Below are 12,473 nucleotides of genomic sequence, written 5' to 3'. Positions count from 1 at the left end.
AGAGAGCTCTAACTCTGGTAGGAGAAAACACAAACTTGAGCTGTAGCGCCACCTTCTAGAACACAAAAGAAAAGATTCTAATTACCAGCCTGTTGAATTGTAAGAAACAAAACAAAGTAAACATAAGATCTTAACTAAGAAAATAGTCTGCTACTTTATGTGAGAAAACAGAAGCATATACCGTCAAACACCATTGAAAAATCAAGGAAATACGGTATCATAGAGAAAATAATTCTTCAGCAACCAAACTCAAAGGCATGGAATATTGTAATCTAATTGACAAAAAAAAAAAAAATTTGAAATAGCTGTTATGAAGAAATTCAGTGAGCTACAAGAAAACTCAGGAATAACATTAATGAGCAGAAGGAGTTATTTACCAAAGAGATTAAAATTATCAAAAAGAACCAAACAGACATTCTGGAGCTAAAGAATTCAATAATTGAAGGGTTCACTGGGACCATAGATAACAGGGCAGACCAGATGGAGGAAAGAATAATGACTTGGAGGACAGAAATATAGAAATAATTCAGTTACAAAAGGTGAACTTAGATTTTTTTTTTAAGTGAACAAACCCTATAAGAGCTATCAGATTTGACCACAAAGGCAAATATAAGAATAATTGCTACACCAGAAAAAGAAAAGAGGGAGAAAGGGACAGAGAGTGTATTTAAAGAAATAATTGCTGAGATTTCCCAAACCATGGGAAGGAACTGGACAATCAAGTTCATAAATCCGATAGAACACTATTATCTCAATTTAAAAAGATCTTCTCCAAGACACCTTATAATGAAATTGTCAAAAATCAATGATCAAGAATCTTAAAAGCAGTTAGGGAAAAGAAATAAAATTGTCTACAGAAGAACCCCCATTAGGCTAGCATCAGATTTCCAAGCAGAAACTCTACAGGCCAAAAGAGAATGGAATGACATATTCAGAGTGCCAGCCAAAAATACTTTATCCTGCAGAATTATCCTTCAGATATGAGGGAAAAATAAACAAAAGCTGAGAGAATTCACTACTACTAGACATTTCTTGCAAGAACTGCTGAAAGGAGTTCTGCAAGGTGAACTGAAAAGAAGCTAATCAGGGACATTAAAACATATAAAAGAACACAACAAAGGTAAAGGTGAAAAATAAACATTCAGAATGGGGTATTAACCCATTTACTATAGTATAAAGCTTAAGGAAAAGAGCATTAAAAATAACTACAGCTACTATAATTTTTTAAATGAATTCACAATGTAAAAAGAATTGTGACATTAAAAATATAAAAGGGGAGGGGTAGGGGGTGGAATTTTATTGAAGAATGAAAATAAGTTTCTATCAGCATAAAATGGACTTTTACCTATGAGATGTTTTATGTAAGCCTCATGTTAATCACAAGGCAAAAAAAAGAAAAAATCTAGAGTAGATTCAGAAACATATATAAAGGGGAGACTGAGCATATCACAATAGAAAACTACCAACCAACAAAGGTAGACAGAAACAGAAGGAAAAAGAAAGAATGGAGATACAAAACAAACAGAAGGTAAATAAGATGGCAGCAGTAAGTCCTTACATATCAATAATCACTCTAAATATAAATGGATTGAGTTTACCAATCTAAAGGGACAGTGTGGCTGTCTGGATAAGAAAAACAAAACCCAAGTATGTTGCCTACAAGGAACTCATTTCAGCCATATAGACACACATAGGCTCAAAGTTAAGAGGGTGAAGAAGATATTCCATGCAAGTGGAAGCCAAAAGAAAGCAGGTAGCTATACTTATAACAAACTAGTCTTCAAGACAAAAATGGTAACAAGAGTATACTTACATAATGATAAAGGGGTCAATACATCAAGAAGATAGTACAATCATAAATATATGCACACCAGCCTCAGAGCACCTGAATATATTAAGGAAATACTAACATAACTGAAGGGAGAAATAGAAAACAATAAAATAACGGTAGGGAACTTCTATACCCTACTGTCAGCAATGGATAGATCGTCCAGACAGAAAATCAACAAGGAGTGAGAAGATCAAGATGGCAGAGTGGAAGACTCAGAGCTCATCTTCCCCCATGAGCACATCAAAAATACATCTACATGTGGAGTAATTCTCACTGAAAACAAACTGGAGACTAGCAGAAAGACTCTTACACAACCAAAGCTGTAGAAAAGATCCACACTGAGGTAAAAAGGAAAGAGAAGTGATAGGGTCAAGACCTGCACCCCTAGGACAGGGCACAGAAGAGGAGGGGAATTACACATGCTCAGAGATCCTCCCTGGGAAGTGAGTGGTTTGAACCACATAATTTGGCACCCCAGCCTTAGGGTCTGACACCAGGAAGTTGAGTCCCCTTTGCTGGTTTGAAAACCAGCGAGACTAACAGTAGAGCTGTAAGAAACCTTGACTCTGCTTGTGAAGAGCGCACACATGCTTGCTTACTTCCAAAACAAGGCAGAAGAAGCAGACTGAAGCTGCCCAGGAGCCTGGCTGGGTTCCTGTGACTGGGCCCCTATGACTATCCTTGTGCATGTCCTGGCCCATGCTAAGCACATGCTCTGGCCCCTCTTGTTCTGCAGCACAGCTCCACACTAGGGTGAAGGTCCCTGCCAAGGAGAGTGTGCAGTTGTGGAGAATGGAGCCAGCTTGGACCCTGTATTAGCAACTGAATGGGGTGAAGGCAACCATTACTGGCAATCATGGGGGTGGCAAACTGGGAATGGTTTGGAACTCTGGTGTGCTGGGAATGCACCAGCATGTGCCCCAGACCACACAAGGTACCCACCATGGCCCCTCTTGCTCTAGCACTGCTTCCTTCTGGGAACCAGATGCCACTGCTAGGAGGGGGGATAGCACACACTTAGAGGGAATGGAGCCAGCTTAGACCAGACCCTCAGGGCTTCTATTCCAGAAATTTAGGATGTGACTCTGCTCCCCACCCCCAAAGGTTTTGGTGGCCATTGAGCAGAGGAGAAGCAATGGTTCACACCTAGGTCTGACTCTAGCCCCTCCATCTCAAGCCACACCTCCCACTAATGTGATAGTAGCCAGCACACTCTGAGAGAAAAACATGACTCATGCTCACTTCAGATCCAGTTCCCCAACTAAAGCCACTGGGGACACGCAGACTGTAATAGGGATGTTCCCATATAAGGATGCCCCTACAAGACACGGATAGGCAACTGTTTCACCTAATTTCATAGAGACAGAGAAAGTTAAGCAAAATGAGAAGACAGAAGAATTTGTTCAATGAAAGAAGAAGAAAAAAAAAGCCACCCCTGAAAAAACAACTAATGGAACAAATAATTTTCCAGATAAAGAGTTCAAAGCATTAGTAATAAGAATTAAATTAGTATTAGTAATACTAATTAAAGTGGGGAAAAGAATAGATGAACACAGTAAGAATTATTAAAAACAAAAAGATAGAAAATATAAAAAGGAACCAGTCATAACAGAAGAATACAATAATTGAAATGAAAAACACACTAGAAGGAATTAACATCAAACTTGGTCTTACAGAAGAATGCATAAGTGATCTGGAAGATAAAATAACAGAAATCACCCAATCAGAACCTCGAAAAGAAAAAAAAACAAGAAAATGAGAACAGTTTATGGGACCTCTGAGACAACAAGTATACTAACATTCAGAGAGGAAATAGAGACCAAAAAAAAAAAAAAATAGAAAAGATCAGTAAAACCATGAGTTGATTTTTTAAAAAGATAAATATAGTTGATATGACTTTAGCCAGGTTAATCAAAAAATCATGAGAACACCCAAATAAACAAAATAAGAAGTGAAAGAGGAGAAACTACTACTAACACTACAGAAATATATAGCACCATAAGAGACTATTCTGAACAGTAATATGCCAACAAACTGGACAACCTAGAAGAAATGGATAAATTTCTAGAAACAAACAGTCTTCCAAAACTGGATCAGGAAGAAATAGAAAACCTGAAAAGAGACTGAATCAGTGATCAAAAACCTCCAAACACAGAAAACCCAAGGACCAGGTGGCTTCACTGGCAAATTTTACTAAACGTTAAAAAAAGAATTAACATCAATCCTTTTCAAACTCTTCCAAAAAATTAAAGAAGAGGGAACATTCCCAAATTCATTCTAAAAGGCCACCATTACCCTGATACCAAGTCAGGTAAGGAAGTACACAACAGAAAACTATAGACCAAGATCCATGATGAATATAGATGTAAAAATCCTCAACAAAATATGATCAAACTGAATTCAACAATATATCAAAATGAGGGAAGGTGGGAGGGGATAGACAGGAATAGGGGATTAATAGGCCCAAATTATTCTATATAAAATAAGTAAACTACAGGGCTTCCCTGCTGGCGCAGTGGTTGGGAGTCTGCCTGCTGATGTGGGGGGCACAGCTTTGTGCCCCGGTCCAGGGGGAACCTGCGTGCCACAGAGCGGCTGGGCCCGTGGGCCATGGCCACTGGGCCTGCGTGTCTGGAGTCTGTGCTCTGCAGTGGCAGGGGCTGTAGCGGTGGGGGCCCGCATACCGCAAAAAAAAAAAAACAAAAAAAAACACTTAAACTACAAGGAAATATTGTACAGCATAGGGAATATAGCCAATATTTTATAATAACTTTAAATGAAATATAATCTACAAAAATACTGAGTCACTATGTCATACTCCTGAAACTAATATAATGTAAATTAACAAAGAAATGCTGACTGTGAACCATATTTCAGACCAAATGAACTTAGCAGACACATATAAGATGTGTCATCTAACACCAGCAGAATACCCATTTTACTCAAGTGCATATGGAAAATTCTCTAGGATAGATAATATGATAGGACACAAAACAAATCTTAGCAAACTTAAGAAGACTGAAATCATACTAACTATATTTTCTGGCCACAGTGGTGTGAAACTAGAAATCAACAATAAGAGGAAACCTGGACTATCTACAAATATATGTACACCAAACAATACAATTCTGAACAACCAATGGGTCAAAGAAGAAATCAAAAGGGAAATAAATAAATATCTTAAAACAAATGAAAATGGCAGAAATAGAGACACAGATGTAGAGAACACATGAATGGACACCAATGGGAGAAAGTCGGGGGAGGGCGGTGGTGGAGTGATAAACTGGGATTGACATGTATACACTAATATGTACAAAATGGATAACTAATAAGAACCTGCTGTATTAAAAAATTAATTAAATAAAATTAAAAATAACAGATGAAAATGGAAATAAACACATCAAATCCTATGGCATGCACAAAAAGCAGTTCTGACAGGAAGGTTTATAGCAATAAATGCATACATAAGAAATTGGAAAGCTCTCAAGTAAACTAACTTTACACTTCAAAGACTTGAAAAAGAACAAATGAAGTTCAAATTTAGCAAAAGGAAGAAAAAAGTAATGATCTGAGCAGAAATAAATGAAATAGAGACCAGAAAAACAATAGATAAGATCAACAAAACTAAGGGCTGTTTTTTAAAGAAACAAAACAAAATTTATGGATCTTTAGCTAGAATAAGAAAAAAGGGAGAAGACTCAAATAAAATAAATGAGACATTACAAATAACACTGCAGAAATACATAGCATCATAAGAGATTACTATGAGCAATCATATGACAACAAATTAGATAATCTAGAAGAAATGGATAAATTTCAAAAACTCACAACTTACCAAGACTGAATCAGGAAAAAATAGAAAACCTGAGAATACCAAACCTATAAAGAGATTGAATCAGTAACCAAAAACCCCCCAACACAGAAAACCTTGGGACTATACAACTTCATTGGCAAATTTTAGTAAACATTTAATGAATAATTAATGCCAATCCTTTACAGACTCCTCCAAAAAACAGAAGAGGAGGAAACACTTCCAACTCATTCTACAAGGCCAGAATCACCCTGATACCAAAGCCAGGTAAGGACATAACAGAAAACTATACACCAATAACCCTGATGAATATAGATGCAAAAATTCTCAACAAGATATTAGCAAACCACATGAAATTCAAGGACACATTCTATACAATGACCAAATGGAATGTATCCTTAGATTGCAATGCTGGCTTAACATATGAAAATCAATAAATGTAATACATCCCATTCATGGAATGAAAGATTAAAATCACATGGTCATCTCAATAGATGCAGATAAAGCATTTGACAAAATGCCACATTGTTTCATTATAAAAACCCTCAACAGATTGGGTATAGAAGGGACAAGCCTCGACATAATAAAGGCTATATATGACAAACCCACAGTTAACCTAATACACAATAGAGAAAAATTGAAAGCTTTTCCTCTAGAATCAGGAATAAGACAAGGATGCCCACTCTCATCATTTCTATTTAACATAGTATTGGAAGTCCTAGCAAGGGCAGTTAGGCAAGGCAAAGAAAAAACATACATCTAAATCAGAAAGGAAGAAAATTGTCACTATATGCAGATGATATGATTTTGCATATAGAAAATCCAAAGACTCAACCAAGAAACTGTTGGACAAAGAAACTATTTCAATGAAGTTTCAAGATATAAAATCAATATACAGAAATCAGTTGAATTTCTATACAATAATAATGAAATATCTGAAAAAAATAAATAAAACAATTCCATTTACAACAGTATCAAAACCAGTAAAATATCTAGGAATAAAATGAACCAATGAAATGAAAGATCTGTACAATGAGAACTATGAGACTTTGCTGAAATAAGAAAAACAAACAAGTGGAAAGACATCCCATGTTCATGTATCAAAAGAATTCTACCCAAAGCCATCTTAAATTCAATGCAATCCCCATCAAAATACCAAGGATATTCTTCACAGAAATAGAAAAAAAAATCATAAAATTCTTATGAAATTACAAAAGACCCCAAATAGCCAAACCAATCCTGAGGAAAAAGAACAAAGCTGGAGGCATCACAATTCCTGATTTCAACTATACTACAAACCCATAGCAATAAAAATAGTGTAGTACTGGCATAAAAATAAACACATAGAATAATGGAACAGAATAGAGAGGCCAGAAATAAACCCTGCATATACAGGCAACTAACATTCAACAAGGGAGCCAAGAACACCTGATGTGGAAAGCACAGTTTCATCTCTTCAACAAATGGTACTGGGAAAACTGGATAAACATATGTAGACAAATGAAATTGGACCTCTATGTTCCATCCCTCACAAAAACTAATTTGAATGGATCAAAGACTTAAAACATAAGACCCAATACTATAAGCCCTAGAAGAAAATGTAAGAAAGAAGCTCCTCGACATTGATCTTGGCAATGCTTTTCTGGATATGATGCCAAAAGCACAAATAACAAAAGCAGAAATAAACAAATACGACTACATCAAATTTGAAAGCTTCTGCACAGCAAAAGAAACACTTCACAAAATGAAATGTCAACCTACAGAATGGGAAAAATTTTTGCAAACCATGTATCAGATAAGGAGTTAATATTCAAAATACATTATGAACTTACACAACTCAATAAAAAAAATAACCACAAACAAACCAATTTTAAAATGGGCAGAGGAATTAAATATACATTATTCCAAAGAAGACATCCAAATGGCCAACAGGTACATGAAAAGATGTTCAACATCACTAATCATCAGGAAAATGCAAATCAAAACCACAATGAGATATCACCCCATACCTATTAGTGTGGCTATCGTCAAGAAGACAAGAGATAAGAAGTGTTGGTGAGAATGTGGAGAATAGGGCACCCTGTACACTGTTGGTGGAAATGTAAATTGGTTTAACTACTATGGAAAACAGCATGGAGAGTCTTTAAAAAAATTAAAAATCAATCTACCATATGATCAAGCAATTCCATTTCTGGGTATATACCCAAAGGAAACAAGAACAGATATATGCACTCACATGTTTATTGCAGCATTATTCACGATAGCCAAGATCCAGAAGCATCCTAAGTGCTCATTAATGGATGAATGAATAAAGAAGATATGGTACATTTATACCATGGACTATTATTCAGCCACAAGAAAGAAGGACATCCTTCCCTTTGTGACAACATTGACGGATCTTGAGCATTTTATGCTAAGAGAGATAGACACAGAAGGGAAGGAACCATATGACATCACTTATATGTGGAATCTAAAAAAGCCATACTCATAAAAACAAAGTAAAATGATTGTTACCACAGGAAAGGGGTGGAAAGATAGGACACATGTTGTTTAAGTGTACAAACTTGCACTGAGTAGTAAAATAAGACCTAGAGGGGCTTCCCTGGTGGCGCAATGGTTAAGAATCTGCCTGCCAATGCAGGGGACACAGATTCGAGCCTTGGTCCGGGAAGATCAAACATGCCGTGGAGCAACTAAGCCCGTGTGCCACAAGTACTGAGTCTGCACTCTAAAGCCTGCGAGCCACAGCTACTGAGCCCATGTGCCACAACTACTGAAAACCACGTGCCTAGAGCCCTTGCTCTGCAACAAGAGAAGCCACCACAATGAGAAGCCCGCACACTGCAATGAAGAGTAGCCCCCGCTCTCCACAACTAGAGAAAGCCCGTGCACAGCAACGAAGACCCAAAGTAGCCCCCCAACCAAAAATTAAACAAAACCTAGAGATCTGGGCTTCCGTGGTGGCGCAGTGGTTTAGAGTCCACCTGCTGATGCAGGGGATACGGGTTCGTGCCCCGGTCTGGGAAGATCCCACATGCCACAGAGCAGCTGGGCCCGTGAGCCATGGCTGCTGAGCCTGCGCATCCAGAGCCTGTGCTCCGCAAGAGGAGAGGCCACAACAGTGAGAGGCCCGTGTACCGCAAAAAAAAAAAAAAAAAAAAAAAAAAATCTAGAGATCTAATGCAGAATATAATGGATATAGACAATATTGTATTTAGTCATCAAACCTGCTAAGAGACTAGATCATAATGATTCCAACCACTAAAATGAAAGGATAATTATATAAAGTGATAGAGGTGTTAATGATCTCTGAAATGGCAATCATATTACAATATATAAATGTGTCAAATAGCATGTTGTACACCTTAAATTTACACAATGTTTTATGTCAAATATATTTCAAAAATAAAAAGTCACTTTTGTCTTGTGTGATTTTTCTTTAAAAAACATTTAGTTCTGAATTTGCATGTGTAAATTTAATTTTTAATTTTCAACAAAGTCTGGGCAAAAATTTTTCACACAACATTATTGCATCCAACAGATTCTGTAATATAATGTACAGAGTACATGATTAGAGTACAAATATTTATTTATAATGTTGCATAACTTTTATAGTATAAGTTTATTTATGACCTCAGAGTTTTCAAATTTTTAGCAGAACTACTTTAAGCTAATATTTTACTTTACATACAAGAACTTTGAGGATAGTCTAATATTTAATAATATTTCAAGTCTTTTTTTCTCCTATAAGGAAGGACTGAGAATAGAATCACTATATCATGTTGTCCTTCTACACATTGAAATATCTCAGTACTGCACTGGGTAAACACATCATAACTTATGATTCAAACATTAATTAAATTCAATGATTAACTTTATTAATTTTGGTGGTTATGAATAGGTGTCTGATAATTAATTACTTCTCTAATTAATTACTTATGTAGTTGGTTTAAAGTTCACCACTTTGCTATTTGTTTTCTATTTGTGCCTTCTGTTCATTTTCACTTGTTTTTCCTCTAGTCTTGTCTGCCTTTCTCAAGTATTTATTATCCATTCTATCTTTTCTATTATTCTACTTTATCTTTTGTATTGGCTATATGGCCTTACTTTTAAAATAATTATTAACTGGTTACTCTAGAGATTTCATCATGTATCCTTAATTTATTGTAATCCAACTTTAGTTAATATTTTACCAATTAACCATTGTTTATAGCCAATATACAACTGTATATTCCCATTTTTTCACCCACTGCCCTTTGTACTATTATTGTCAGATATTTAGCTTCTCCATATGTTATAAACCTCATAATATATTGTCATCAGTCTCAGCAAAATGAAGAAGCTGCCCATACATATCACCATGGTGCACAACTACCAATTTTTTGAGTTGGATGTATATCACACCCCTCACCTAAGATCAGATCTTTATGCAACTAGAGATGTGTAACTCATCACTGCAAATGAACAAAGAGCCCATAGCTCCCTCACCTCTAATCACTGCAACTCCTGGGCCAAGGCATACAGCACTTTTATCAAAGACAAGGTGAACTGGGAATCAGGGCAATCCATCCAGGAGAGCATCTTCACCTTATACCTGGTTGCATTCTTACCACTCATCTCCAGAGATGTGTACCACAATCACATGGCCAGCCAAATGCTGCCTGGGGGCAGTGGCAAAATCAACAGCACCAACAACTGTTTCCATAAGAAGCTGTAGTTCATTCTGGCAGAAGTTGGTGCCTGTGAGATTAGTTACAAACATGCAGCAGTAGAGAGCTCCCCCATTTATTGTCCTTGTGGACCACATCACTGAGTTCACAAAGAAACCTGAGTTCACAAAGAAACCTGAGTTCATGAGGTCTCCCATTGTTCCGCTGCTTATTCCCAAGAAGCTGTAGTTTATCATCATCCCCACATAAAGAGCAACATTGAGAACAAGCAGAATCTCATCATGACAGAATCATGATCCGGGAACTGGATATCAAATGATGGTGATAACAAACTATTGTTATATAAAGGCAATATTATTTTAACCATTTAAAAATCAGTCTTTTACATTTCTGTCATACTTTTCAGTACTATTTGTTCATTCCTACAGTTCAGAGTGCTATTTAAGGATCTTTGACTTTCTATAGTATTTTGTAGTGTGAATCTCCTCATGACAAATTGCTTTTTATTTTCTTTGTCTGAAAATAGCTTTACTTGTCAGTATTTTGGGAAGATACATTTGCAGGATACAGAATTCTAGTTTTTTTATTTGCTTCTCTTCAGAAATGTCATTTTATTATTTTCTGGTTTCGTCTTTATTCAAGGTCAGCCATTATTCTTACTGTTATTCTCTAAATGTATTACAACATGTGCTTTTTGTCTGGATACTTTTAAGATTTTCTCTTTTCAGAGGAGCTTCAAGATGGTGAAAGAGTAAGAAGTGGAGATCACCTTCCTCCCCACAAATACACCAGAAATATATCTACGTGTGGAACAACTCCTACAGAACACCTACTGAACACGGGCAGAACACCTCAGATCTCCAAAAAGGCAAGAAACTCCCCACGTACCTGGGTAGTGCAAAAGAAAAAAGAAACAACACAGACAAAGAATAGAGAAGGGACCTGCACCAGTGGGAGGGAGCTGTGAAGGTTTCCACACACTAGGAAGCCCCTTCACTGGCGGACACAGGGGGTGACAGGGGAGAAGCTTAAGAGCCACGGAGGAGAGCACAGCAACAGGGTTGCGGAGGGCAAAGCGGAGAGATTCCTACACAGAGGATCGGTGCCGACCAGCACTCACCAGCCCAAGAGGCTTGTCTGCTCACCCGCCAGGGCGGGCGGGGGCTGGGAGCTGAGGCTCAGGCTTTGGAGTTCGGATCCCAGGGAGAGGACTGGGGCTGGCTGTGTGAACACAGCCTGAAGGGGGCTAGTACGCCAAGGCTAGCCGGGAGGGAGTCGGGAAAAAGTCTGGAGCTGCCAAAGAGGCAAGAGACTTTTTCTTGCCTGTTTGTTTCCTGTTGCACGAGGAGACGGGATTAAGAGTGCCGCTTAAAGAGCTCCAGAGACGGGCGTGAGCTACGGCTATCAGCGCGGACCCCAGAGACGGGCATGAGACGCTAAGGCTGCTGCTGCTGCCACCAAGAAGCCTGTGTGCAAGCACAGGTCACTATCCACACCTCCCCTCCCGAGAGCCTGTGCAGTCTGCCACTGCCAGTGTCCCGAGATCCAGGGACAGCTTCCCCGGGAAAACACAGGGTACACCTCAGGCTGCTGCAACTTCACGCAGGCCTCTGCCGCTGCAGGCTCGCCCAGCATTCTGTACCCCTCCCTCCCGGCAGCCTGAGTGAGCCAGAGCCACCTAATCAGTTGCTACTTTAACCCTGTCCTGTCTGGGTGGGAACAGACGCTCTCAGGCGACCTACACACACAGGCAGGCCCAAATCCAAAGCTGAACCATAGGAGATGTGCGAACAAATAAGAGAATGGGGAATCTCTCCCAGCAGCCTCAGGAGCAGCAGATTAAATCTCCACAAACAACTTGATGTACCCTGCATCAGTGGAATACCTGAATAGACAACGAATCATCCCGAAATTGAAGCAGTGGACTTTGGGAGAAATGATATATATATATATATATTTTTTTTTTCCTTTTTCTCTCTTTGTGAGTTTGTATGTATATGCTTCGTTGTGTGATATTGTCTGTATAGCTTTGCTTTCACCATTTGTCCTAGGGTCCTGTCTGTCCATTTTTTTGTTTTTGTTTTTTATAGTATAGTTTATAGCACTTGTTATCATTGGTGGATTTGATTTTTGGTTTGGTTGCTCTCTTCTTTCTTTCTGA

The sequence above is a fragment of the Stenella coeruleoalba genome (genome assembly GCF_951394435.1).
Source record: "Stenella coeruleoalba genome assembly, chromosome: 2".
In the NCBI taxonomy this organism is placed as follows: domain Eukaryota; kingdom Metazoa; phylum Chordata; class Mammalia; order Artiodactyla; family Delphinidae; genus Stenella; species Stenella coeruleoalba.
The sequence above is the reverse complement of the archived record's forward strand: the minus strand, read 5'-3'. Positions refer to the sequence as shown.